General features: G+C 38.9%; 1 long non-coding RNA gene across 5 annotated transcripts in view; it reads left to right on the forward strand.

The window, feature by feature from the left end:
* The first annotated feature begins 1,755 nt into the window (after positions 1–1,755).
* The window catches only part of LOC113902468, a 33,725-nt gene continuing 9,142 nt past the window's right edge, over positions 1,756–26,338 (forward strand). For 2 of the 5 annotated variants that reach the window (XR_003513833.1, XR_003513836.1), the window contains exon 1: positions 1,756–1,903. This is a non-coding gene — a long non-coding RNA (uncharacterized LOC113902468). Of the gene's footprint in view, positions 1,904–1,938; positions 2,227–26,338 lie in introns of those variants that run through there. The other 3 variants (XR_003513835.1, XR_003513837.1, XR_003513834.1) reach the window with 3 other exon arrangements.

The following is a 26,338-nucleotide window of genomic DNA, read 5'->3' on the forward strand; positions in this document are numbered from 1 at the left end:
ATGGTAATGACGGAGAAGAGTTGGGCTCTGATTGAAGAGCATTTGCTGAAGGATTAGATGGTGGAGATGGGAGTGAGGAAAGTGAGGAACCAGGACTGACCCTTAGAAGAAATGAGCGAACTTAGGGTAAACTGATTTGGTCTTCCCTTCACCACAAAGACGAGAGATGGCCACGGTTGTGTAGAAGTAGGAATCAGGAGTCCATGCTTAGTTATGTTCATGTGGAAATGCTTATTAGCAGACATGTCTGTATATGTGAGTTTGAAGATCAAAGGACACATCTTGGCTGAGATATTAATTTGGAAATTATCAGCACAACATAGTATTTAAAGGAATGAAAATGTATGAGATCATCTGGAGAGAAGAAGAGACAAAGATAGAGAAGATACACAAGTACCACCGACAATCAGAAATGCCGTGAGATTTCCTTCAACGTATTCTGTTTCTGAACTTGGCACATCCCCAAGACCTTTCCAACTAAGGTCAGCTACAAGAAGCAAGACATAATCTTCATAGGGTCTTCCAATATTTAACAACTGGGGGAAATAATGTAAGGGATTAATAATTCCAAGTTTATGTTTTAATGTCAGCAACACAACTTTTAAGAAACACCATGTGATCTAACTCTAAATCCAAAACCCAGTCTGCAACCTGGGCACAAGGAAAGTTTTCTTCCAAATAAACATTCAAGTTATATGCCAATCCTGCAAAAAGCCTTAAGATTCCTGGCTGCAGTCAATTAAAATTATTCATGAAATGTTAATCTTCTGTGCCCTAAGTCACATCCTCTGTCTTTTCCACTCCCTACTATACATGGTTTTCCTTCCTCGATAAGACATCAAACCTTAGGAATGGAACCAACATTAATTCTGACACAGGGAAGAATGACTGATGACTTTAAAAATATTACCTTTCCCTGAGAAATTGTCTTTTCAACAAAGATTTGGAAAATTATGGTGGCATTGAAAACATCAAAGGCAGAAATAAAGCCTTCAGTGGTGGAATTTCAGGGGACTGCATTCCGAGAGATTTGGGAAGGTGAAGGAGGGAGGGTGGGATTTTATGTTACTATTGGAAGTATTAGCATATGCAATGAAATGCCCATTTACAAAGAAAAGAGTATATTAATAGATTTAGTTTAAAATGCTTATCTTAGATAAAATATCCCCTTTATTGACTACAAAGCATTGGTACCCTGAGACAACTGAACTCTGTACAGACATTAAAATGAAGGGACTTCCTGGCAGTTCAGTAGTTAAGACTTTGCCTTCCAAGGCAGGGGGTATGGGTTTGATCCCTGGTCAGGGAACTAAGATCCCACATGCCTCTAGGGCAAAAAACCAAAAACATAATACAGAAAGAGCACTGTAATAAAATAAATAAAGACTTAAAATTTTTAAAAATGTTCACATCAAAAAAATTCTTTAAAAATTGAAGCAAGTTTTTTCCCAACAAAACTTTTGTCATAAAGAACTGAAAAGTCTTCTCTTATAGGGTAAAAATAATACTAACCATGTTTAAAGTTTGTTTTGTATTTATGTATTTATATTTCTCATGCCAAAAGAGAATACGATTACTCCTTTAAAAAATGCCTCCAGCACCCTTCCTCTTAGGAGAAGCAAAAGCTACACACACTAAAAAGTACTAGATTTAAAAGTAGAGCAGAGGCCCTATTATTTGAAACACAGTTCAAGGCAACACTGACAATAAAGCCATTGGCTGGGGTAAAATTTAACTGACCCTTTCAAGGTTGAAAGAGATCTTCAATCAAAACGCTTCCCTGTCACAGGAGGAAGAGCTCTGCATTGAACTGATTTAAGCGTAAAACCTACTGAAATCGCTCTTGCTGGGGAAGCATAAGCTAAAACAAAAGCAACAACAATATAAACCTGCTACAGTTGTGGTAAGTAGATTGTGGAGCTGTATTTTTGCTACTTCAAAGGATACCATAGATGAGAGGATTTCTGTTAAAGTAAAACAAGTCCTATGGACAAAAATTGTGTTATTCCTCACTCTTGTTATCAGTTTACTCACTCATTGTAAACTCTTCACCAGACTTTAGATATCTCTCATATTAAAATCTCTGATACTTAAATAAAAGGCTATATTTTTGAGGCACAAAGGGATATTTATGATTTGCTCTAATGCGTTTACTGTCGATGTCACGGGCCTACCTTCAGGGTTGAATCCACGAGGGAACGTTCCCCATGAAGTAAATGAGTCACAGTAAGCACAACGGTAGCTGGTGCTTCTTGGGAAATGGAAAACATTTTCTCTGGAAGTTGAGGCTGTGATTTTCATCCTAGTGAGGTATCTTTCAAGGACTCTATTTTGTTTTTCGAGCTCTTGACCACTTTAGCCACAATCACAACAGGTGTGCAGGGCTATCAAGCTGGACACGTTCCGATCAGTGGGTGGTTTGAAAGGATTTGACAAGGTGAGACCGATGTGTCATCCCAGTTTTGAAATGAAGGACCACAAATACTATTGCTGTATTTCTGCTGATTCTCTCTGGGAACAAAGCTGATTGGTGCACAAATCCCTCACCAAGAAATGTTAATAGAAGCCGTAATTCTGACACCTCCTCAAATTGGGGGAAGTGAGTCAGAGGCCACACAAGAAACCCAGCAGCGTTATTAATTTCACACTTGAGCAGAACCACACAGTTAAGCATGCACTGCCTGAATTCAAGCCACAGCAGACAACTGGATTCAGTGATAATCAAAAAGCAAAGCTGATTTAAAAAAAGAAAAATAAGATGAAAACCACAGTATACAAGGCTTTTTAGCACAAAGAGTCACTTTTGCTGAAATATGTACTTACTGAATTTGATCATAATTGATAGGTATGTAGTATGAACTATCAATGAGGTCAAAGCTTATACTATATGAATGAATTAAAGTACAACAGTAATTTTCCAGAGAGTTCTATAAATGACCATTCTTCTTGCCTGGAATCTGAATTACGTGGAAATATACTCCTCCCTTTCTTTTTCTATCTGTAATTGTCAGTTATTTTTACCATTTGCTCAGTTCTTCACTTTGATAATGCACATCTCTTACCATTACCAAATTTCTCAAATAATTTTGTGATCCTTAGAAAGGCTATATAAAACATTGAACACAGCTCAGGAGATCACCAGGGAAACAGTGATCTGCATTATAAATCAGTATCAATATAAATTTTGTGGTTGCTTGCTTTCTCTTTTCCCTACAAGAAATGTGTCGTTGTTGTTTTAGTCGCTAAGCCCTGTCCGACTCATCTGTGACCCCATAGACCGTAGCCCGCCAGGCTCCTCTGTCCATGGGATTTCCCAGGCAAGAATACTCGAGTGGGTTGCCAGCTCCTTCTCCAGGGGATTTTCCTGACTCAGGGATCGAATCCACTTCTCCTGCATTGCAGGCAGATTTTTAACCACTGAAGCCCATCAATATAAATCAGTATAAATACCTTCATTGATTGAACTGTTAAATAAATGGACAATACGAGTTTGGAGTGGTACTGGCTTAGAAAAATGTATAGTGAAAAAAAGAAAAGGAGAGATTACCCAGAAAAAAATATTTGCTTGCTAAATGAAAGAGAATTAATATGTTTTTCAAAGTAACATCAAAGTAGTTTTTATGTTAAGAATTACACCTGACTTTTATCAATGTAAAACCTAACAATTTACACACACACACACACGTACACACACACACACACACACACACATTCCTGCATTTATTTTTTGTTCCTGCTTTTGTCTTAAGCCCTGCATCTGAGATCTCTTGGTGGCTTGAATTAGACATGAGTAATGGACTCATGCTCACTTAGCATTTCACTTTCTTTGTACAAGGAAACATATATTCTAGTCTAGATCCACAACTTCTTTCCTGAGCTAATACCTACAGCTGTGCTCCATCTATCAGATGAGTAGATGTTAACACAGATATTAACAACCAAAAAAAAAAAAAAAGTGAAAAGACTGGTTTAAAAAATGTTACATGTCCTTCAAAGCTCATTGTTACTGAGGAGTATTTTTAAAGCTTATTCCAAGGGAAACTATTTCCCAGGCTCCTCTCTCCATGGGGATTCTCCAGGCAAGAATACTGGAGTGGGTTGCCGTGCCCTCCTCCAGGGGATCTTCTCAACCCATGGACTGAACCCAGGTTTCCCACATTGCAGGCAGATTATTTACCATCTGAGCCACCAGGGAAGCCCGAGAATACTGGAGTGGGTAGCCTATCCCTTCTCCAGCGGATCTTCCCAATGCGGGAATCGAACCAGCGTCTCCTGCTTTGCAGGCAAATTCTTTACCAGCTGAGCTACAAGGAAGACCCATAATTGGAACCATGATCATTCAAATCCAAAGACTGATTTGCTGCAAGCAAAGGTCAAAAGTATTTGACTTAAAATTCTCTATTTTCTACTTCAATTTATGCATATAAACATGGTCTCAGAATATACAAGCTGTCCCCATGAGAAAAATCACATTTTATAGTTGGAAAATGCTTTCAAGACATTGAGCAAGAAATAGGGAAACTTATGTAGCAGGCAAGGATAGCCACAAAGCAAAATGTAACTGCTTGAAATCCAGATAAAGCAAAAAAAAAAAAAAAAAGCCAGTGGACTGGTAGCTTCTGACATGACTTTTTTGAACAGATTTACTACTGCACCCGATGCCTCCTTGCCTCATATTGTGAAAAGCTGACTAATCCATACCACATCTCATCTCAAGAAGAACATTTTTAAGATTTATGAGTGTATTTTGAGATTTTATGATGGTCATTTGATTTATGATGTATGTAGTGAATTTTCCAGTAACAGGCAGGGTACAGGCACTCAAAAGCAAAACACATACTATTTTCCAATCATTTCCGTCAAAATGCAGAAAGATATGATGGTGGGATTGAAATAATGCTACATTATACTGTTCCCTGACTGCCTCTCCTCTCCTTCACACCCCACGTTCCCCTCTGTGCATGGTGGTATGTTGAAGCCTGTCCTGAAGGCATATTATGCTCTTACTAAAGCTACTGCCGCAATATCTTTGATCTATGTACCCACTGTGTTTATGTTCCATATATTTTCATGAGAAATCAATGGTGCTGATTTCTCTTTTTTCTGAAGGGTTCCAGGAGGCCAAGGGTTTAAGGGAGGTTATAGTTCAACTTGACAGTGTTTATAATTAGAGAAGTTTAAAATTTTTAAAAGGGCTCTTTATATTCTCATGTCATAGGCATAATTTCTTCATGTGCTAAGTTGCTTCGGTCGTGTCTGACTCTGTGCAACTCTATGGACTATAGTCTGCCAGGTTCCTCTGTCCATGGGGTTCTTCCGGCAATAATACTTGAGTGGATTGCCATACCCTCCTCCAGGGATCTTTCCAACACAGGGATCGAACCCACGTCACTTACATCTCCCACGTTGGCAGGTGGGTTCTTTACCACTAGTGCCACCCAGAAAGCCCAATTTCTTCACAAAGAAGACATTAACCAAAAGGTGAGGACTGAACAGACGGCACTGGTTCATTCTCTTCACCATACCTCTGTTCCATTCTTTTGGTGGTAAAGTCATAGACGCACCACTCATCTTGTTTGAACTAAAGAGAAGGCTTGAATGCTTTTCTGACAGTCAAAAGATCTTGGAAGACCAATTAGTTAAAGCCATGAGTGAGTGATAGTTGCTCAGTCATGCTGACTCTTTGTAACCCAGTGGACTGTAGCCTGCCAGGCTCCTCTGTCTATGGAATTCGCCAGGCAAGATTACTGGAGTGGCTTGCCATTTCCTTCTCCAAGTTAAAGCCATGAGATATGTTCAAAATTTAATCATACACCATTATTATATTTGAAACATTGTATGGCCCCAAGAGATAAATTGAATATGAAATGAGTGCATGATCCCCTCAATTTTTAAGGTCTTTTTAAATTGCATAGGAAGTCATTTAAATATTATTACTTTTTTTATGGTTGTGCCAGGTCTTCGTTGTTGTCCATGGGCTTTCTCTGGTTGCAGCAACAAGGGTTACTCTTTAGTTATGGTGCATGGGCTTCTCACTGTGGAAACTTCGTATGTGGAGCCCAGGCTCAAGGGCATGTGGGCTCAGTAGTCGTGAGGCTGAGTAGTTGTGGCACACTGGCTTAGTTACCCCACACCATATGAGACGTTCCTAGACCAAAGGTGGAACTCCTGTGCCCTGCATTGGTGAGCAGATTCTTAACCACTGGACTGCCCCATTTAAATATTAAGAGAATGCAAAGACAAATCAAATAATATAGCACTATGGGTGGGAATTTCAGGTTTTCATGAGTAGCCCTGGAAAGTAGACTTTGGGGGCTATAGGTTTAGAGCTTAAAATATGAGAGGTTATAAATAGGACATATGTATGTTGTCCCATTGGTGTCCCAAAAAAAGAGGCCAGTGGATATTCTGTCAAATGCTTCTGGTTGTTGAGCAATCACAACCAGCTAAGCATATATACCTCAAATTGCTTGGCATGGTAAACGTGTTTATTTAACAAACAAGATTCCTTAAACCCAGGGAGGTTTTAAAATTCATTGTAAAAAGGCCTAAGAGAAGCAAGCATGTGATGTTAATGCTGTTGTTGTTGTTGTTCAGTCACCCAGTTTTGTCCGATTCTTTGCGACCCCATGGATTGCAGCATGTTAGGCCTCCCTGTCCCTCATCATCTCCCGATGTTTGCCCAAGTTCATGTCCATTCATCGGTGATGCCATCCAGCTACCTCATCCTCTGACGCCCTCTTCTCCTTCTGCCCTCTATCTTTCCCAGCATCAAGAATTTTGCCAATAAGTCGGCTGTTCGAATCAGATGACCAAAATACTGAAGCTTCAGCATTAGTCCTTCCAACGAGTATTCAGGGTTGATTTCCCTTAAGATTGACTGGTTTGCTCTCCTTACAGTCCAAGGGACTTTCAGGAGTCTTTTCCAGCACCACAGTTTGAAGGCATCAATTCTTTGGTGTTCTGCTTTCTTTACAGTCCAGTTCTCACAACTGTACCTGACCACTGAGAAGACCATAGCCTTGACTATACAGACCTTTGTTGGCAAAGTAATGTCTCTGCTTTTCAACACACTATCTAGGTTTGTCATCACTTTCCTGCCAAGAAGCAATAATCTTCTGACTTCATGGCTGCAGTCCCCATCTGCAGTGATTTTAGAGCCCAAGAAGAGGAAATCTGTCACCACTTCCACCTTTCCCCCTTCTATGTCCCATGAAGTAATGGGGCCAGATGCCATGATATTAGCTTTTTTAATATTTAGTTTTAATCTGGCTCTTTCACTCCCTTCCTTCCCTCCCTCCATTCTGCTCTTTAGTTCCTCTTTGCTTTCTGCCCATTAGAGTGATATCATCTGCATATCTGAGGTTGTTGATATTTCTCCTGCCTATCTTGATTCAAGCTTGTACCTCATCCAGCCCGGCATTTCTGATGATGTGCTCAGCCTATAGATTAAACAAGCAAGGTGACAGCACACATCCTGCCGTACTCCTTTCTCAATCTTGAACCAATCAGCTGTTCCATACAGGGTTCCAACTATCGCATCTTGACCCACATACAGATTTCTCAGGAGACAATATCTTTGTACTAAGATATCTGGGCTTCCCAAGTGGCTCAGTGGTAAAGAACCCACCTGCCAATGCAGGGGACATAAGAGATGCAGGTTGGATCCCTGGGTCAGAAAGATCCCCTAGAGAAGGGCATAGCAACCCACTCCAGTATTCTTGCCTGGAGAATCCTATGGACTGAGGAGACTGTCGGGCTGCAGTCCATGGGGTCACAAAGAGTTGTACATGACTGAAGGGACTTAGCACACACACATTAAGATATCTGGGCTTTTAGTTTCTACAATTTGTAATGTTCCAGAGAATTTGCCCTATTAGAGGAACAGCTTTATGATTTCAATTTAATATGCCTTGCTGAATAATTTATTTCAACTCATAATTTAAAGTTGGAAGTGTAAATGAAATAATAATGAAAAGTATTGGACATTTAATGGAACTTACAAATAACTATATTAATAATTTTAATAAGTAAGTGTACTACTTGAGCATTTGAATGTTGGTCAGTCAAAAAATCAAATTACTTTAAAAGTATGTTTGACTATGTCAAATGAAAATTTGGTTTAAAACATTTACTAGTCTTTAAGTTATAAATAGCACTAATCATTAAAGATGTCTTTAAAGTATCATTAAACCCCTCTAATTTGAACTCTATAGATTGATTTACAACTAAACAAAGAACTACATTTTAGAATTTCTGACTTTAACAAATTTAATATTAATTTTCACAAAAATCCTTGAATAGTTATTTTGTGCCAAGACACACATACACACTTATTTTAGAAGCATCTATAAAGTCCCATTCATTACAAAGACTTTACTTGGTTTTTTTTTGAAAGAAGTTATTTTTAATAATGCTATAGGTTACATAGTAACCCAAGAAATGTCATTTATAAAATATTGCAGGTCTAGAGAAATTTAATTTTTTATTCCTTTTTTTAACTTGTTATTTTATATTGGATTATAGCCAATTAACAATGTTGTGATAGTTTCAGGTGGACAGCAAAGGGTATTTGCCATACATATACATGGATCCATTCTCCCCCAACTCCCCTCCCACCCAGTCAGGCACATAACATTGAGCAGAGCTCCCTGTGCTATGCAGTAGGTCCCTGTTGGTTATCCATTTTAAATACAGCAGTATGTACAAGTTGATTTCAAACTCCCTGACAATCTCTTCCCCTGTTATTCTTCTCTGGAAGCCCTAAGACCATTCTCTAAGTCTGTGTGTTTGTTTCTGTACAAAGACTTTTGTGATCAAGAGAGTTTGGATTTTTTTCCCCTTTAGAAGTACCTATTATGCCTGGACTACATAACAAAAAGTAAACAAGAACTGTTAGGAATTAGAAAATTGATTCTAAAATAAATAAACTGCGTAATAATTTCAACAAAAGAGATGAACTAGCTATGCTGATTTTTTTTTTCCGATTGAATTTAGTCAAATTTAGTTGTATGGAGAGAAACATCTAAAGCTGTTAATTATCTGGTTGATTTACGACATTCTTACTCTCTGTCTATAAATTTTGGAAATGGTAAGTGTAAATATAATTGAAGCCATGTTATTCACTGAGTTTAGAGCAGTAGTTTGTCAGTTAGTGGCAAAAAAAGAGAGAGAGAGAGAAAAAACAGTTCAAGCAAATAATCATTAGTAGTAATTAAAATTATTTTTATTTTAACATAAAAGCACATTGGTTTGCCTCTCTTTACATATGGCTATTTGCTTTGATTATAAACAGATTAGTATTCTCCACAATCAGAAGTTCATTATCTAAAATTTCCAGTTTTATTTCTGTAAAGGGGTCCAAGAACTTAAAGAAGCGGCTAGTAGCCCAATCAGATACAGAAACTCTCAGCTGGTCCTCCTTATATCTATCCTTCACAGCTCTTGCTCATACCTAGAAACCTTTTAAAAATTTTTTGCTTTATTTTTTGGCCATGCTTTGAGACATGTGGAATTTTAGTTCTCCAACCAGGGATTGAACCCATGCCCCTGCACTGGAAGTACATTCTTAACCACTGGACCACCAGCGAAGTCCTAGAGACCCTTTTCCAGTGACTCACCTTTCTTAATTCTTTCCATAGCATTCAACATGTTTTTTATAGAAACAAAGATAGGTCCTCTACTCTATCTAGATACACTGGCAGATATGCTATGTCATGATATATAATGAAAGTATATATTGTAAAATCCTAATTGAAATAATAGCCTTCTTATTTCAGTCCCCATGTCAACACCATAAATGAGTAACTTGATAATTTGTCCAAACTGATATCTGCCCATTTAAGTCCTTGATGTCTGCAGCAAATCTGCAAAAACCTATAGAAAGAAGGAAGGAATGCAAGAAAGAAGGAAGGGATATGACAGGAGGTTAAGTTCCAGTATCTTTAACCTATGTTATTATGTTATAAAGGGCAACATCAACTAGCATGTATACATATGGAAGTGCTATTCTTAAAGCCTGCTCCTATAAGCTTATAAGCAGCAGTTCTTTAATTTTCTGGCAGTTTGAAAGTCAGTCACTAAACATAGCCATTATCAAATATTTAATCATATAAATTTAAAATTAAATAATTACATCAAAATCAAAGGCAGTAAATACTTAAATTCATCACTTTAATGGATTTTCCTATTATCTATGCTCTTGAGGTTATTTACAATGTTTATGGTGGAAATATCCTATAATGATATCCTACTAATATCTCTCCCAAAATCTTCCTTTTTGGGGTGGGGGGAGGATGGGTGTCAGGGTGCAGCAGTTAAGCATTTACCAGCATACCATTATATATAGGGTGTAATATTACCAAAAGATATGAATATTTTTGTCATGTTCTTAAAGTACAGAAATTAATTTGAGGACAACGAACCTCAAAATGTTCCTGTAGGTCATTTCTAAATGTGTTACCCCACTTCACTCAACAAGAAAAAAAGAGTGCTTTGGCAGGCTCAATGAGAAATCAATAACACACCCTGCTTTCCAGTCCAGACTTGACCCATTAAATTTCATTCCATTAATTGTTAAAAATAAATGTCAGCATATATTTTCCATTGTTGGCTGAGATACTAAATTACTTCATGTCCTATTTTATATATTTATACAACTTTTACAAATAGAATTTAAAAATTCCCACAAGAACATACACACAATATGCACACAAAATGGACACATTATAAAATAAAAAATATAGTCTTCTATATTTTTTATAAGTCTTCTATATAAGTCTCCTTCCTCCCCACCAGATACTCATGTACCAGTCACTTCTGTTTCTTAGAAAGATACTTTATTTACCTGCTCCAAATTTTACTGGGCTCTAGACTTTATTTGGAGAAGGCAATGGCAACCCACTCCAGTACTCTTGCCTGGAAAATCCCATGGATGGAAGAGCCTGGTGGGCTGCAGTCCATGGGTCCACGAAGAGTCGGACACTTACTAAGCGACTTACTTTCACTTTTCACTTTCATGCATTGGAGAAGAAAATGGTAACCCACTCCAGTGTTCTTGTCTGGAGAATCCCAGGGACAGTAGAGCCTGGTGGGCTGCCTGATGTGGGGTCGCACAGAGTCAGACACGACTGAAGCGACAGCAGCAGCAGCAGACTTTTATTGGGCTATCTGCAATAATGGGTAGAGAATTATGCCTACAAAAGCTAAGTTGGTTCATGTAAGAAAGAAAAGAGCTACACTTAGAAAATAAGAAAACAGTTGACCTGAAAGAAAGTGACATAATGAAATAAGCTAAAGACTTAAAAGACCCAAGGGAAAGAAATTTGAGAAATAATTGTCACTATGAGTGAAAGCAACATAAAAAAGACATGTTTTAAAATTAGTAGCAGTAATGAACATTCATTGATTATTAATTATGTAATAGGTATCACTCTTAAGGGGCTTACATGTACGAATTCAATTTGATCCTCACAACAACACTATAAAATAGTAACATCATCTTATCATCCTCCAATTTGCACATAAGAATACTCTGGAACTTTGAAAAGTACCTTGCTAAAATGAGTTTAACAGTAGTAGAGTTGGCATTCATACCCAGATAGTCTGGTTCTTAGCTTCTTCACTCAGCCACTAGACTGCACATAGTTTACTAACATAATATCTTTTATAGAAACATCAAAAATACAAAAAATATCAACAAACTTTACTTTCTAACACTTTTGGAAATAATATTTGTGTCTCTTTTAATCATACAAGCACATCTAAACTGGCCTCAATGGATACAATTTCATTTGGACCATAAAAGACAAATTAGAAGGATCTGAAAACCAATGTCCTAGTAGTCACTGTGACATTTTAGGAAGAGTAAATATAAAATGAATTTTGTCATTTAATGTGTTTTGGCTAAAAGCTGAAAATTTGACATTTCTTACAATGTGCATTTTTTGTTTGCATTCAGTTCAGTTCAGTTCAGTTCAGTTGCTCAGCCGTGTCGGACTCTTCGAGACCCCCATGAATCGCAGCACACCAGGCCTCCCTGTCCATCACCAACTCCCGGAGTTCACTCAGACTCATATCCATCGAGTCTGTGATGCCATCCAGCCATCTCATCCTCTGTCATCCCCTTCTCCTCCTGCCCCCAATCCCTCCCAGCATCAGAGTCTTTTCCAATGAGTCAACTCTTCCCATGAGGTGGCCAAAGTACTGGAGTTTCAACTTCAGTATCATTCCCTCCAAAGAAATCCCAGGGCTGATCTCCTTCAGAATGTACAGGTTGGATCTCCTTGCAGTCCAAGGGACTCTCAAGAGTCTTCTCCAACACCACACTTCAAAAGCATCAATTCTTCGGCACTCAGCCTTCTTCACAGTCCAACTCTCACATCCACACACGATCACAGGAAAAACCATAGCCTTGACTAGACGAACCTTTGTTGGCAAAGTAATGTCTCTGCTTTTGAATATGCTATCTAGGTTGGTCATAACTTTCCTTCCAAGGAGTAAGTGTCTTTTAATTTCATGGCTGCAGTCACCATCTGCAGTGATTTGGGAGCCCCCCAAAATAAAGTCTGACACTGTTTCCACTGTTTCCCCATCTATTTCCCATGAAGTGATGGGACCCAGTGCCATGATCTTCATTTTCTGAATGTTGAGCTTTAAGCCAACTCTTTCACTCTCCACCTTCACTTTCATCAAGAGGCTTTGAGTTCCTCTTCACTTTTTGCCATAAGGGTGGTGTCATCTGCATATCTGAGGTTATTGATATTTCTCCCAGCGATCCTGATTCCAGCTTGTGTTTCTTCCAGTCCAGCATTTCTCATGATGTACTCTGCATATAAGTTCAATAAGCAGGGTGACAATATACAGCCTTGACATACTCCTTTGCCTATTTGGAACCAGTCTGTTGTTCCATGTCCAGTTCTAACTGTTGCTTCCTGACCTGCATATAGGTTTTTCAAGAGGCAGGTCAGGTGGTCTGGTATTCCCATCTCTTTCAGAATTTTCCACTTTACTGTGATCCACACAGTCAAAGGCTTTGGCATAGTCAATAAAGCAGACATAGATGTTTTTCTCGAACTCTCTTGCTTTTTCGATGACCCAGCGGATGTTGGCAATTTGGTCTCTGGTTCCTCTGCCTTTTCTAAAACAAGCTTGAACATCTGGAAGTTCACGGTTCACATATTGCTGAAGCCTGGCTTGGGGAATTTTGAGCATTACTTTACTAGTATGTGAGATGAATGCAATTGTGCGGTAGTTTGAGCATTCTTTGGCATTGCCTTTCTTTATACTGGTTCCAAATAGGAAAAGGAGTTCATCAAGTTTGTATATTGTCACCCTGCTTATTTAACTTATATGCAGAGTACATCATGAGAAACGCTGGACTCAAAGAAACACAAACTGGAATCAATACTGCTGGGAGAAATATCAATAACCTCAGATATGCAGATGACATCACCCTTATGGCAGAAAGTGAAGAGGAACTCAAAAGCCTTTTGATGAAAGTGAAGGTGGAGAGTGAAAAAGTTGGCTTAAAGCTCAATATTCAGAAAACAAAGATCATGGCATCCGGTCCCACCACTTCATGGGAAATAGATGGGGAAACAGTGGAAACAGTGTCAGACTTTATTTTGGGGGGCTCCCAAATCACTGCAGATGGTGACTGCAGCCATGAAATTAAAAGACACTTACTCCTTGGAAGGAAAGTTATGACCAACCTAGATAGCATATTCAAAAGCAGAGACATCACTTTGCCAACAAAGGTTCGTCTAGTCAAGGCTATGGTTTTTCCTGTGGTCATGTATGGATGTGAGAGTTGGACTGTGAAGAAGGCTGAATGCTGAAGAATTGATGCTTTTGAAGTGCGGTGTTGGAGAAGACTCTTGAGAGTCCCTTGGACTGCAAGGAGATCCAACCAGTCCATTCTGAAGGAGATCAGCCCTGGGATTTCTTTGGGAGGAATGATGCTAAAGCTGAAACTCCAGTACTTTGGCCACCTCATGGGAAGAGTTGACTCATTGGAAAAGACTCTGATGCTGGGAGGGATTGGGTGCAGGAGGAGAAGGGACGACAGAGGATGAGATGGCTGGATGGCATCACTGACTCGATGGATGTGAGTCTGAGTTAACTCCGGGAGTTGGTGATGGACAGGGAGGCCTGGCGTACTGGGAGTCATGGGGTCGAAAAGAGTCGGACACGACTGAGCAACTGATCTGATCTGATCTTCTTTGGGATTGGAATGAAAACTGACTTCTCCAGTCCTGTGATCACTGCTGAGTTTTCCAAATTTGCTGGCATATTGAGTGCAGCACTTTCACAGCATCATCTTTCAGGATTTGGAATAGCTCAACTGGAATTCCATCACCTCCACTAGCTTTGTTCGTAGTGATGCTTTCTAAAGCCCACTTGACTTCACATTCCAGGATGTCTGGCTCTAGGTCAGTGATCACACCATCGTGATTATCTGGGTCGTGAAGATCTTTTTTGTACAGTTCTTCTGTGTATTCTTTCCACCTCTTCTTAATAGTTTCTGCTTCTGTTAGGTCCATACCATTTCTGTCCTTTATCGAGCCCATCTTTACATGAAATGTTCCCTTGGTATCTCTAATTTTATTGAAGACATTTCTAGTCTTACCCATTCTGTTGTTTTCCTCTATTTCTTTGCACTGACTGCTGAGGAAGGTTTTCTTATCTCTCCTGCTATTCTTTGGAACTCTGCATTCAGATGTTTATATATTTCCTTTTCTCCTTTGCTGTTCGCTTCTCTTCTTTTCACAGCTATTTGTAAGGCCTCCTCAGATAGCCATTTTGCTTTTTTGCATTTCTTTTCCATGGCGATGGTCTTGATCCCTGTCTCCTGTTTGCATAGGTATACAATTTTGCATATCAAAAACCTTTACAAGGGGACATATGTATACCTATGGCTGATTCATGTTGATATTTGGCAGAAAACAACAAAATTCTGTGAAGCAATTATCCTTCAGTTAAAGAATTAAAAAAAAAAAAAACCTTACAAATGAGCTCATACTCTTCTTTAGTAATGAGAATTTAAGAGAAAAAGCTGGTAGGCAGGATAGACTCAAGGAATATAAATTCAAAGTTAATTTTGCATTAGGTTAAGATTCATGAAAATGAAGGCTAACCTTTTGAGACATATGCCATCATTGAGAAAAACATGCACTTAAGTTGCTTGTGGCCATAAGTCCAATCTTTGACCGGTACTCAAAGGTTTATGTGCTGGAAATGCTGGAAATTAATGAAGTGAATACTCCTTTTAAGCATGAGAGCAGAGTGCCAGGAAAAGGCCAGAGGGAAAGTAATACATGAACCTGAGTTCAGAAAAAAAGCAGAGTAGAAGTATAACCTGAGACTGCAATCTTTGCCTTTTGCACAGTCATCTGTCTATCTCCGAGTCCTTTTAGCTTTTTTCTATAAAGGAGATTCATATTTCATCAAATAAAAGACATCAATTTTGAAATGTGCCCCTGGTTCATAGAGCTATTTTTTTTAATCAGCCAATTAAATTGAGTTTTTTTGATGTAATTGCTTTAAAATGTTGTGTTAGTTTCTGCTGTACAACAATGTGAATCAACCTGACAGTACTTTCTTATAACTAGAATTTTTATTTTATGTTTGTTGAAATAATATGCTGGGACTTCTTTGGCAGTCCACCTTGACTTCTAATGCAGGGATGTGGGTTCTATCCCTGATCAAGGCACTAAGATCCCACATGCCCTGGGGCAAAAAAATAACAACAAAATATAAAGTAGAAGCAGTATTGTAACAAATTCAAATGAGACTTTAGAAATGGTTCACATAAAAATGTAAATTATTACATATGCATATAATATTTTCATATCGGTCTCTTTTGCACTCATAAAAAAGGAAAATAGAATATAAAAAAATTGGTAAAGGAACCATAACTTCTTCACCAGAACTTACTCTTTTGAATCACTTCCCACAAAGAGTTATAGATAAGCTCTGCTTTGTCATAAAATAGAGGAAACAATAGAATGGGAAAGACTAGAGATCAATAAGAACTCTGTTTCACTTTCACCTTTTACTATACTCTTTTACCATATTTCTGTGTTTATTAACAGCATTTGTCAAGGATTTGATCATTTTCTTATTATGCATTATTTAACATTTCATACAATATATTCAAACAAAAAAACACATAGTTCACAAAGACACAAATTATTTTCAGAGATTTAAGTTGTATATTGCATGCTACCTGCCTAAGTACTTACTATTTCAGGACATTTCAATATAATTAATCTATGGATCTTTGTTACTGTATTTAAAAATAATTAATCAAAGTATTACTTCATTATTACATCTAATACTGAATGTTTATATGCTTTTACCTCGAGAAATTTGTGGTAATTTATATAACATGGTAAAAAGAATGAATACACCAATATAGTTATTTTACTAATTATTAAAGAAATACCTGGAGTGACAGGCAAATTTGGCCTTGGAGTACAGAATGAAGCAGGGCAAAGGCTAATAGAGCTTTGCCAAGGGAATGCACTGGTCTTAGCAAACACCCCCTTCCAACAATCCAAGAGAAGACTCTACACGTGGACATCACCAGATGGTCAAAACTGAACTCAGATTGATTATATTCTTTGCAGCTAAAGATGGAGAAGATCTATACAGTCAGCAAAAACAAAACCAGGAGTTGACTATGGCTCAGACCATGAACTCCTTATTGCCAAATTCAGACTTAAATTGAAGAAAGTAGGGAAAACCACTAGACTATTCAGGTATGACCTAAATCAAATCCCTCATGATTATACAGTGGAAGTGACAAATAGATTCAAGGGATTAGGTCTGATAGACAGAATGCCTGAAGAACTATGGACGGAGGTTTGTGACATTGTACAGGAGACAGCAATCAAGATTATCCCCAAGGAAAAGAAATGCCAAAAGGCAAACTGGTTGTTTGAGGAGGCCTTAGAAATAGCTGTGAAGAGAGGAGAAGCAAAAGGCAAAGGAGAAAAGGAAAGATATACCCGTTTGAATACAGAGTTCCAAAGAATAGCAAGGAGATATAAGAAAACCTTCCTCAGCAATCAATGCAAAGAAATAGAGGAAATCAATAGAATGGGAAAGACTAGAGATCTCTTCAAGAAGATTAGAGATACCAAGGGAATATTTCATGCAAAGATGGGCACAATAAAGGACAGAAATGGTATGGACCTAACAGAAGCAGAAGATATTAAGAAGAGGTGGCAAGAATACACAGAAGAACTATACAAAAAAGATCTTCAGTAATCATGATGGTGTGATCACTCACCTAGACCCAGACATCCTGGAGTATGAAGTCAAGTGGACCTTAAGAAGTATCATTACAAACAAACCTAGTGCAGGTGATGGAATTCCAGTTGAGCTATTCCAAATCCTAGAAGATGATGCTGTGAAAGTGCTGCACTCAATATGCCAGCAAATTTGGAAAACTCAGCAGTGGCCACAGGACTGGAAAAGTCAGTTTTCATTCCAATCCCAAAGAAGAGCAATGCCAAAGAACACTCAAACTACTGCACAATTGCACTCATCTCACAAACTAGTAACGTAATCCTCACAATCTCCAAGCCAGGCTTCAACAGTACAAGAACCGTGAACTTCCAGATGTTCAAGCTGGATTTAGAAAAAACAGAGGAACCAAACCAGAGATCAAATGGCCAACATCTGTGTCTCTTTTGCTGTCTTGCATACAGGGTTATCATTACCATCTTTCTAAATTCCATATATATGCATTAGAATACTGTATTGGTGTTCTTCTTTCTGGCTTACTTCACTCTGTATAATAGGCTCCAGTTTCATCCACCTCATTAGAACTGATTCAAATGTATTCTTTTTAATGGCGGGGTAATACTCCATTGTGTATATGTACCAAAGCTTTCTTATCCATTCATCTGCTGATGGACATCTAGGTTGCTTCCATGGCTTCCTGGCTATTATAAACAGTGCTGCGATGAACACTGGGGTACATGTGTCTCTTTCCCTTCTGGTTTCCTCAGTGTGTATGCCCAGCAATGGGATTGCTGGGTCATAAGGTAGTTCTATTTCCAGTTTTTTAAGGAATCTCCACACTGTTCTCCATAGTGGCTGTACTAGTTTGCATTCCCACCAACAGTGTAAGAGGGTTCCCTTTTCTCCAGCATTTATTGCTTGTAGACTTTTGGATACAGTCTTTTGGACTCTGTGGGAGAAGGAGAGGGTGGAATGATTTGGGACAATGGCATTGAAACATGTATAATATCATATATGAAATGAATCGCCAGTCCAGGTTCGATCCAGGATACAGGATGCTTGGGGCTGGTGCACTGGGATGACCCAGAGGGATGGTATGGGGAGGGAGGTGGGAGGGGGGGTTCAGGATGGGGAACACATGTACACCCATGGTGGATTCATGTTGATGTATGGAAAACCAATACAATATTGTAAAGTAATTAGCCTCCAATTAAAATAAATAAATTTATATTTTATAAAATAAAATTAATAAAAATAAAAGTAGCAGCTGTAATTTTCATTGAGAGGAAAAAATTAAAGGAATTGGTGGACTTCAAATAAAATTTTTTATCACAAAAAAAAGAATTGCCAACATCCGTTGGATCATTGAAAAAGCAGGATAAAACCAGAAAAACATCTATTTCTGCTTTATTAATTATGCCAAAGCCTTTGACTGTGTAGATCACAACAAACTGTGGAAAATTCTGAAAGAGATGGGGAATAGCAGACCACCTTACTTGCCTCCTGAGAAATCTGTATGCAGGTCAAGAAACAACCATTAGAACCAGACATGGAACAATGGACTGGTTCCAAATTGAGAAAGGATTACGTCAAAGCTGCATATTGTCACCCTGCTTATTTAACTTATATGCAGAGTACATTATATAAAATGCCAGGCTGGATGAAACACAAGCTGGAATCAAGATTGCTGGGAGAAATATCAGTAACCTCAGATACGCAGATGATATCACCTTTATGGCAGAAAGTGAAGAGAACTAAAGAGCCTCTTGATGAAAGTGAAAGAGGAGAGAGAAAAAGCTGGCTTAAAACTCAGCATTCAAGAAACTAAGATCATGGCATCTGATCCCATCACTTCATAGCAAATAGATAGGGAAACAATGGAAACAGTGACAGATTTTATTTTCGTGGGCTCCAAAATCACCTGCAGATGGTGACTGCAATCATGAAATTAAGAGATGCTTGCTCCTTGGAAGAAAAGCTATGACCAACCTAGATAGCATATTGAAAAGCAGAGACATTACTTTGCCAACAAAGGTCTGTCTAGTCAAAGCTATGGTTTTTCCAGTAGTCATACATGGATGTGAGAGTTGGATTATAAAGAAAGCTGAGAGCAGAAGAATTGATGCTTTTGAACTCTGGTGTTGGAGAAGACTCTTGAGAGCCCCTTGGACTGCAAGAAGATCCAACCAGTCCATCATAAAGGAAATCAGTCCTGAATATTCATTGGAAGGACTGATGCTGAAGCTCAAACTCCAATCCTTTGGCCACCTGATGTGAAGAACTGACTCACTGGAAAAGACCCTGATGCTGGAAAAGATTGAAGGCAGGAGAAGGGGATGACAGAGGACGAGGTGATGGATGGCATCACTAACTCAATGGACATGAGTTTGAGCAAGCTCCGGGAGTTGGTGATGGACAAGGAAGCCTGGTGTGCTGCAGTCCGCGGAGTCGCAAAGAATCGGACACAACTGAGCGACTGAACTAACTATGAACTATGAACCTCTGTGCCATCCAGAAAACTGGTGATACTCTTAAAATATGTCCCAATAATTGCCTTTGAGGTTTTCTTTCAAGTTTCTGACATCCTGCAAGTTTTGATGATGGTGCTTTCTTAATCCCAACTGAATACTGACCATGAAGGATTTCAGGTAACGATTATGACCTTATTCTAAAACTTAATGTTTATGTCTGACCACAATTCATATATTGAAGCCTAATCCTTAATGTGGTGGTATTTGAAGGTGGGGACTTTGGGAGGTGAGTAGGTCTTGAGGGTGGCACCCTCATGAATAAAATTAGTGCCCTTAGAAAACAGACCTCAGCTCTCTTGCCTCTTCCACCATGTGAAGACACAGCAATAAGGAGACCATCTATGAGCCAGGAATGCGTTCTTCACCCGACACCAAATCTGCTCATGCCTTGATCGTGGACTTGGCAGCCTCCAGAACTCTGAGAAATAAGTTTCTGTTGCTTATAAGCCACACAGCCTATGGTATTTTTGTTACAGCAGATTGAGTGGACTAAGATACTGTCATATTAAAGCCCTTAGATAGTTTATGATTTAGACATTGAGGGTTTCTTTTTCCCATCATGCTGCCAGAAACAACAATCAAGGTTGAGTACACTCAAGCAATAATACATCATCCGTTCTACCTGATCAGGGTCCATTTTGAGATTACATCCATTGTAAGATACATGCCCATTTCATAAAAGCTAAAAGGTGGAAAATGTATAATTTAGAATTAATGGCATTACATGTTCAAGCTGTTCCTTGTTAATGTGAGCAAAACAATTTGAGTTTTGACATAATTCTTTATTTATTACAGTGAAACAACTGCTGATTAATGTAACCTGTTTAACATGTCTATGTGACTTTTTGTTTCATAAGAATACTGACCTTTCTGCCCTCAAAATCCATTAATTTGGAGTCCCCTACATTGTTCTTCATGCTTGGATCTAGAGAGATTATAATGTCAGCAAGGTTTGTTCTCCCAACTTCTTCCCTGGGCAGAGTGTACCTTGTAAATACCTTCTTCTCTCAGATGAGGATCCAACATTTTTTTTCAATCAAATAATAAAACGTGTAATAAAGTACTATCCAATTTGAAGTTTAGGAATACCAGCTCTACAATCTATTCTCTAATGCCTTGGTACAGATGTGTGTCAGAATTCTCAATTTCTTTTAATTTTATAAAGAAAATACCATATTTGTATCATATCCTATGTAATCCAATAGGATCTAGAGCAGCACCCTGTAATCAGATGTTTTAGTACTTCTCCTCAGTGTATCCAGCTTTTTGTGACCCCATGGACTGTAGCCTGCCAGGCTCCTCTGTACATGGAATTCTCCAGGCAAGAAAAAATAGAGTGGGTTGCTATTCCCTTCTCCAGGGGCTCTTTCTGACCATGGGATTGAACCTGGGTCTCCTGAATTGCAGGCAGATTATCATCTGAGCTACCAGGGAAGCCCTAAGTACCCTTATAGAGATGATTTATTTTTAGCTTTTGTGCTCAGTCACTCAGTCATACTTGACTCTTTGCAAGCCCATGGACTGTAGCCTGCCAGGCTCCTCTGTTCATGGAACTCTCCAGGCAAGAATACTGGGGAGGCAGCCATTCCCTTCTCTAGGAGATCTTCCCTACCCAGGGATCAAACCTGGGTCTCCTGCATTGCAGGTGGATTTTCTACCATCTGAGCCATCAGGGAACCACCAATATTTCTGCACTAAAATGTAAGAATTGCAATACCAAGAGGGATGAAAGTTATAAACTGGCCTCAATTAAATTCAAGCTTGAATCTGCCACCAGATGAGATCACATCAGATGAGTTTTGTCACCAGGCGAGTTATGCAAACCTTCTAGTTTTTCAAGCTAATGGATCTTAGAATTGCAGACATGGAGCTCTAGACAAATGTTAAGCATCAAAATTCAAGTTTTTGCATAAAGTTCTAGGCATGAACTAGAAGGTGAACGACGTCTTGAAAGGAGGAAGGAAGAGGCAGGTTTACTCGGTTCCTAAGTCATCACATTTGAAGGAATGGACACCATCAGCACCTGAGGTTGGCCAGGTGGCTCTGAACATTTTCCTCATGGCATCATTTTCTTCCTCCTTAAATTTCCTCAGTTCAGCAAATGGTATCACAGACTACCCAATTGCATGCCGAAAAACTTATAGCTGTCCTTGATTTTCCTGTTTCTCCTCCTGTCATACTCTACTTCCAGAATATGCCCTTTTGGGGCATGCATGTTATAGGGCCTATAATATCAACTCTCCCCATCTCCACAGCTACTACCTTAAGCCAAGGCTCTTCATGTCATGTTTACTATACTTTGGCATCATTTTATGCTTCTATCAATGCTGAGAAGTTTAAGTGACTTGTCCAATATCTTGAATCTAAAATCCAGTGGCATTGCGGTTGATTCCCGGATTCCTCAGTGCACAGATTTGAGGAAAGGAATGAAATCACTCAATTTATATTGAGATGAATTTAAACTTCTTTTAAAGATTCAAATGTCATGGTGAGAATTTTGCTATTCTCTAGCACAATGAAAAAAATAATGGTTATTTGACTCCTATGGGCCTCAAAAAGTATAACATTTAGGAGAGCTTACTGTGTCTGTACATTGGAAAGATTATCTTCTCTGTGGAAAACCCAAGTTCAAGGCCTCCAGGTTTAATATGCTTATAGAAGATATAAATAAATTAGGAAAACCCTCTCATGAAAATAACTGGGTTTGCAAGGCTATCATTTTCAGTAAAGAGACCAAAACTGCCTTCCCCTATGCCCTTGACCTGAAGGGAGACATGTTTTCAGTAAGAAATGTAAATGTTTTGGTTTAATATTTATAAGAATATTAACCCTTTGTGTTATAGTAAAGAAAATCCAAATTATTTATCAGGACAAAATCATTTTCCTGTAATTCAATTAAAAAACATAATATATTGCAATCAACGGGGGTAAGGAAGTCTCCTGAATAGACGAACAGGGTGAACAAGATGAAACTTATGTGCCTATTTAAGACTATCCACCTAAACAGCATTTTCTTTGGCTTATTTTCTCATTTCTTTATAATGTTGCAAGACAGTGTAAGTTTCCTCAAAAATGACATTCACGCTCAAAAAATAGAATTTTAAATCAAAAAGTTGTCTTGAGGTTTTATTTTCAATTCTTCTTGTCAACACGTCTCCTTAATGTCGACTATATTTAGTGAAACTTCCTTTATAAGTGTGTAACGACCCTTTCGGCTGTTAATATTAACAGCTAAAGTTTGAGGTGTGATTGTAAATGACTTTTCACATGCCAAAAGTGTTTTATTTTTTTGAAGTGTCAAATACTTTTTAATTGCTGGCTCCACCCAATGGCTATAATCATCCCCAAAGCAAATTTTTAAAAAGTCATTTTAAGAAACATTATCTAAAGTAATTTAAAGTGTTTTAAAACTATAAATACTCCAATACATGCTAAGTATAGAAGATTTAAGTTGACAGAATATTTATTTAAAACATTTGAGTGTTTCTTTTTTGATTTCCTTAATTACTCTTCAGTCAGTCAGTTCAATCGCTCAGTCGTGTCCAACACTCTGTGACCCCATGGACGGCAGCACGCCAGTTTTCCCTGTCCATCACCAACTTCCGGAGCTTGCTCAAACTCATGTCCCTCTGATGGCTAAAAAAGCAGTTGATTTCCTAAAAGATATAGAAGAAAGAAATCTAAACAATCCATATATAAGTCTCGTGGCCACATAAAAAGGACTGTCCATGGTCATAATGTTACTAAAGTCATCAACCGTACCTCCAACTGGGGTTCTAGCTCAGGCTGAGGCCCCCTGTCCTGGAGAGATTCCTTTTTTGGTTGAATTTACCCAGCCAACAGCAAAATCAATGCTAAGACTGGAACAGCATAGGCTTTACTAAAAGGCCAAAGAATAGAGAAGTGAGAACCTAATTCACAAATCAACTTGTCAGCCCAATTTGGGTGGAGACACTAAATATAAAGGAGGATCAAGATAAAAAGGGGAAACACTGGAAAGAGTGAGCAGAATATTCAAGAGTATTTCAAGAACAGGTGTGTGTTTTGGACCCGGAACTGATGCATCTCTCCTTTTTCGTCCTTGTATGGACTTTTCTGGTTGTTGTCATGGCACTCATCAACTGTCATGGCACTTTGGGTATGTCGTTTAACTAATGTATCACAATGAGTGTATAATAAGACTAAGGTCTAAGCTATGGTTTTTCCAGTAATCGTGTATGGATGTGAGAGTTGGACAATAAAGAAGGCTGAGGACCAAAGAAATGATTCTTTTGAACTGTGGTGTTGAAGATTCTTGAGAGTCCCTTGGACTGCAAGGAGATCCAACCAGTCAATCCTAAAGGAGATCAACCTTGAATATTCATTGGAAGGACTGATGCTGAAGCTGAAGCTCCAATACTTTGGCACCAGATGCAAAGAGCCAACTCATTGGAAAAGACCCTGCTGCTGGGAAAGATTGAGGGTAGGAAGAGAAGGGGGTGACAGAGGATGAGATGGTTGGATGGCATCACTGACCCAATGGGCATTAGTTTGAGCAAATTCCGGGAGATGGTGAAGGACAGGGAAGCCTGACTTGCTGAAGTCCTGGCATGATCACGACTGAACAACAAACAACAATGTGAGGGAGAGGTATGGTTCTGGGGCAACTGCCTTGGTAACAATAACTACAGAGAGAAAAAAAACTGAACTTTAAAATTGTATTACAAATTGTGCCATCATGCATTTTCCGATGTACATCACTTCAGTGATTTTTCAGGAACTTCATTCACTAGATCTTTGTTTGACTGTTTCTCAGTCTCTCTCATTGCTACCACACACTGGAGGCAAAACTGTCTTTGTGAGAGGTGCAGTTTTTACCACACAGAACAGGGGGGTCAGCTGAGCAGGGCTTATGTCAAGCCCTAGCTTACTGACTCAGAGAGACAGGGCTGGAATTTAACCAAAAAGGAGGCTTCCCTTGTGACTCAGCTGGTAAATAATCCACCTGCAATGCCAGAGACTTGGGTTTGATCCTTGGGTTGCGAAGATCCCCTGGAGAAGGGAAAGGTTACCCACTCCAGTATTCTGGCCTAGAGAATTCCATAGACTTTATAATCCGTAGGGTCATAAAGAGACAGACATGACTGAGCGACTTTCTCTTCCTCGAAAAAGACTGTCTTTTACTCGAACGTCAGCAAACGGATTGATTTAGAAGGCTCAAATCCTAAAGTTCCTCCATAGAGAGAATAATATTGACATTTCTCATTGCACATAATCCTCCCAATAGCCCTGTCTTTTAAGTTCTGCTATGGTTCCCATGCTACAGAGAGAAGATACTGAGGAGCAAACAGCCAGTCAGGTTTAGGAAAGGCTTTGACTAGGCTTTGACTAAAAGCCTCTTTGGTTGCACGTTATTCTACTGCTTATACTTCCTTTCCAAATGCTGGAGAACTGATTTATAGGCAAGTAGAGAGGGTTCAGGGCAGTGATTCTCAGTTAGTTTATGAATAAGTAATGTTTTATGTATATGTGTATATATGTGTGTGCTTAGTCGCTCAGTCATGTCTGACTCTTTGTGACCCCATGGACTGTAGCCTGCCAGGCTCCTCTGTCCATGGGGATTCTCCAGGCAAGAATACTGGAGAGGGTTGCCATGTCCTCCTCCAGGGGATTTTCCCAACCCAGGGATCAAACCCAGGTCTCCCGCATTGCAGGCAGATTCTTTACTGTCTGAGCCACCAGGAAAGCCCAAGAATACTGGAATGGGTAGCCTATCCCTTCTCCAAGGAAACTTCCTCACCCAGGAATTGAACCGGGGTCTCCTGTTGAGCTACAAAGGAAGCCCATAAACATATACGGGCCTCCCAGCTGGTGCTAGTGGTAAAGAACCTGCTTGTAGATGCAGGAGACATAAGAGATGTGGGTTCAATCCCTGGATTGGGAAGACCCCCTGGAGGAGGGCACGGCAACCCACTCCAGTATTCTTGCCTGTAGAATCCCATGTTCAGAGGTGTCTGGAAGGTTGCAGTCCATGGGGTCACAAAGAGTCGGACAGGGCTAAAATGACTTAGCACATATATAGAGAGAGAGAGGAGAGGCAGAGAGAAAATAATATACCATGGTAGATTATATACAATGGTAGAAATATACAATGGTAGAAAATACCAACTTTTAAGAACAAATGTTTAAAAATATAAATATAAACATTGAAAAGACAGAAGGATTAACACTATGATTGCTTATTTAGAGAAGAGGATTTATTTTTCTGGTAAGTTTTCATACATGAAATCCCCTCTGTATGCATTTAGAACAACCTTCATTCATTTTAAGAGAAATTAATTGCTTTCCATTTCATTTTCACTTAAAGCTGGCCAGTTTCTTTCCTAATATTACACACTCATGCTTCATTATTTAAAAAGAAAAAAAATGCTTTAAAGTTCATATTGAGAAAGGAATGAAAGGCTGAAGAGCTTGAACTTGATTTTCAGATTGCCCCTGGATTCAAGTCAACTATACCTCAGTTTTCTCTCCCATAAAATGGAAGTTTTGAAGATTAAATGAGAAGGTACAAATAA

The sequence above is a fragment of the Bos indicus x Bos taurus genome, chromosome 12 (assembly GCF_003369695.1).
Source record: "Bos indicus x Bos taurus breed Angus x Brahman F1 hybrid chromosome 12, Bos_hybrid_MaternalHap_v2.0, whole genome shotgun sequence".
In the NCBI taxonomy this organism is placed as follows: domain Eukaryota; kingdom Metazoa; phylum Chordata; class Mammalia; order Artiodactyla; family Bovidae; genus Bos; species Bos indicus x Bos taurus.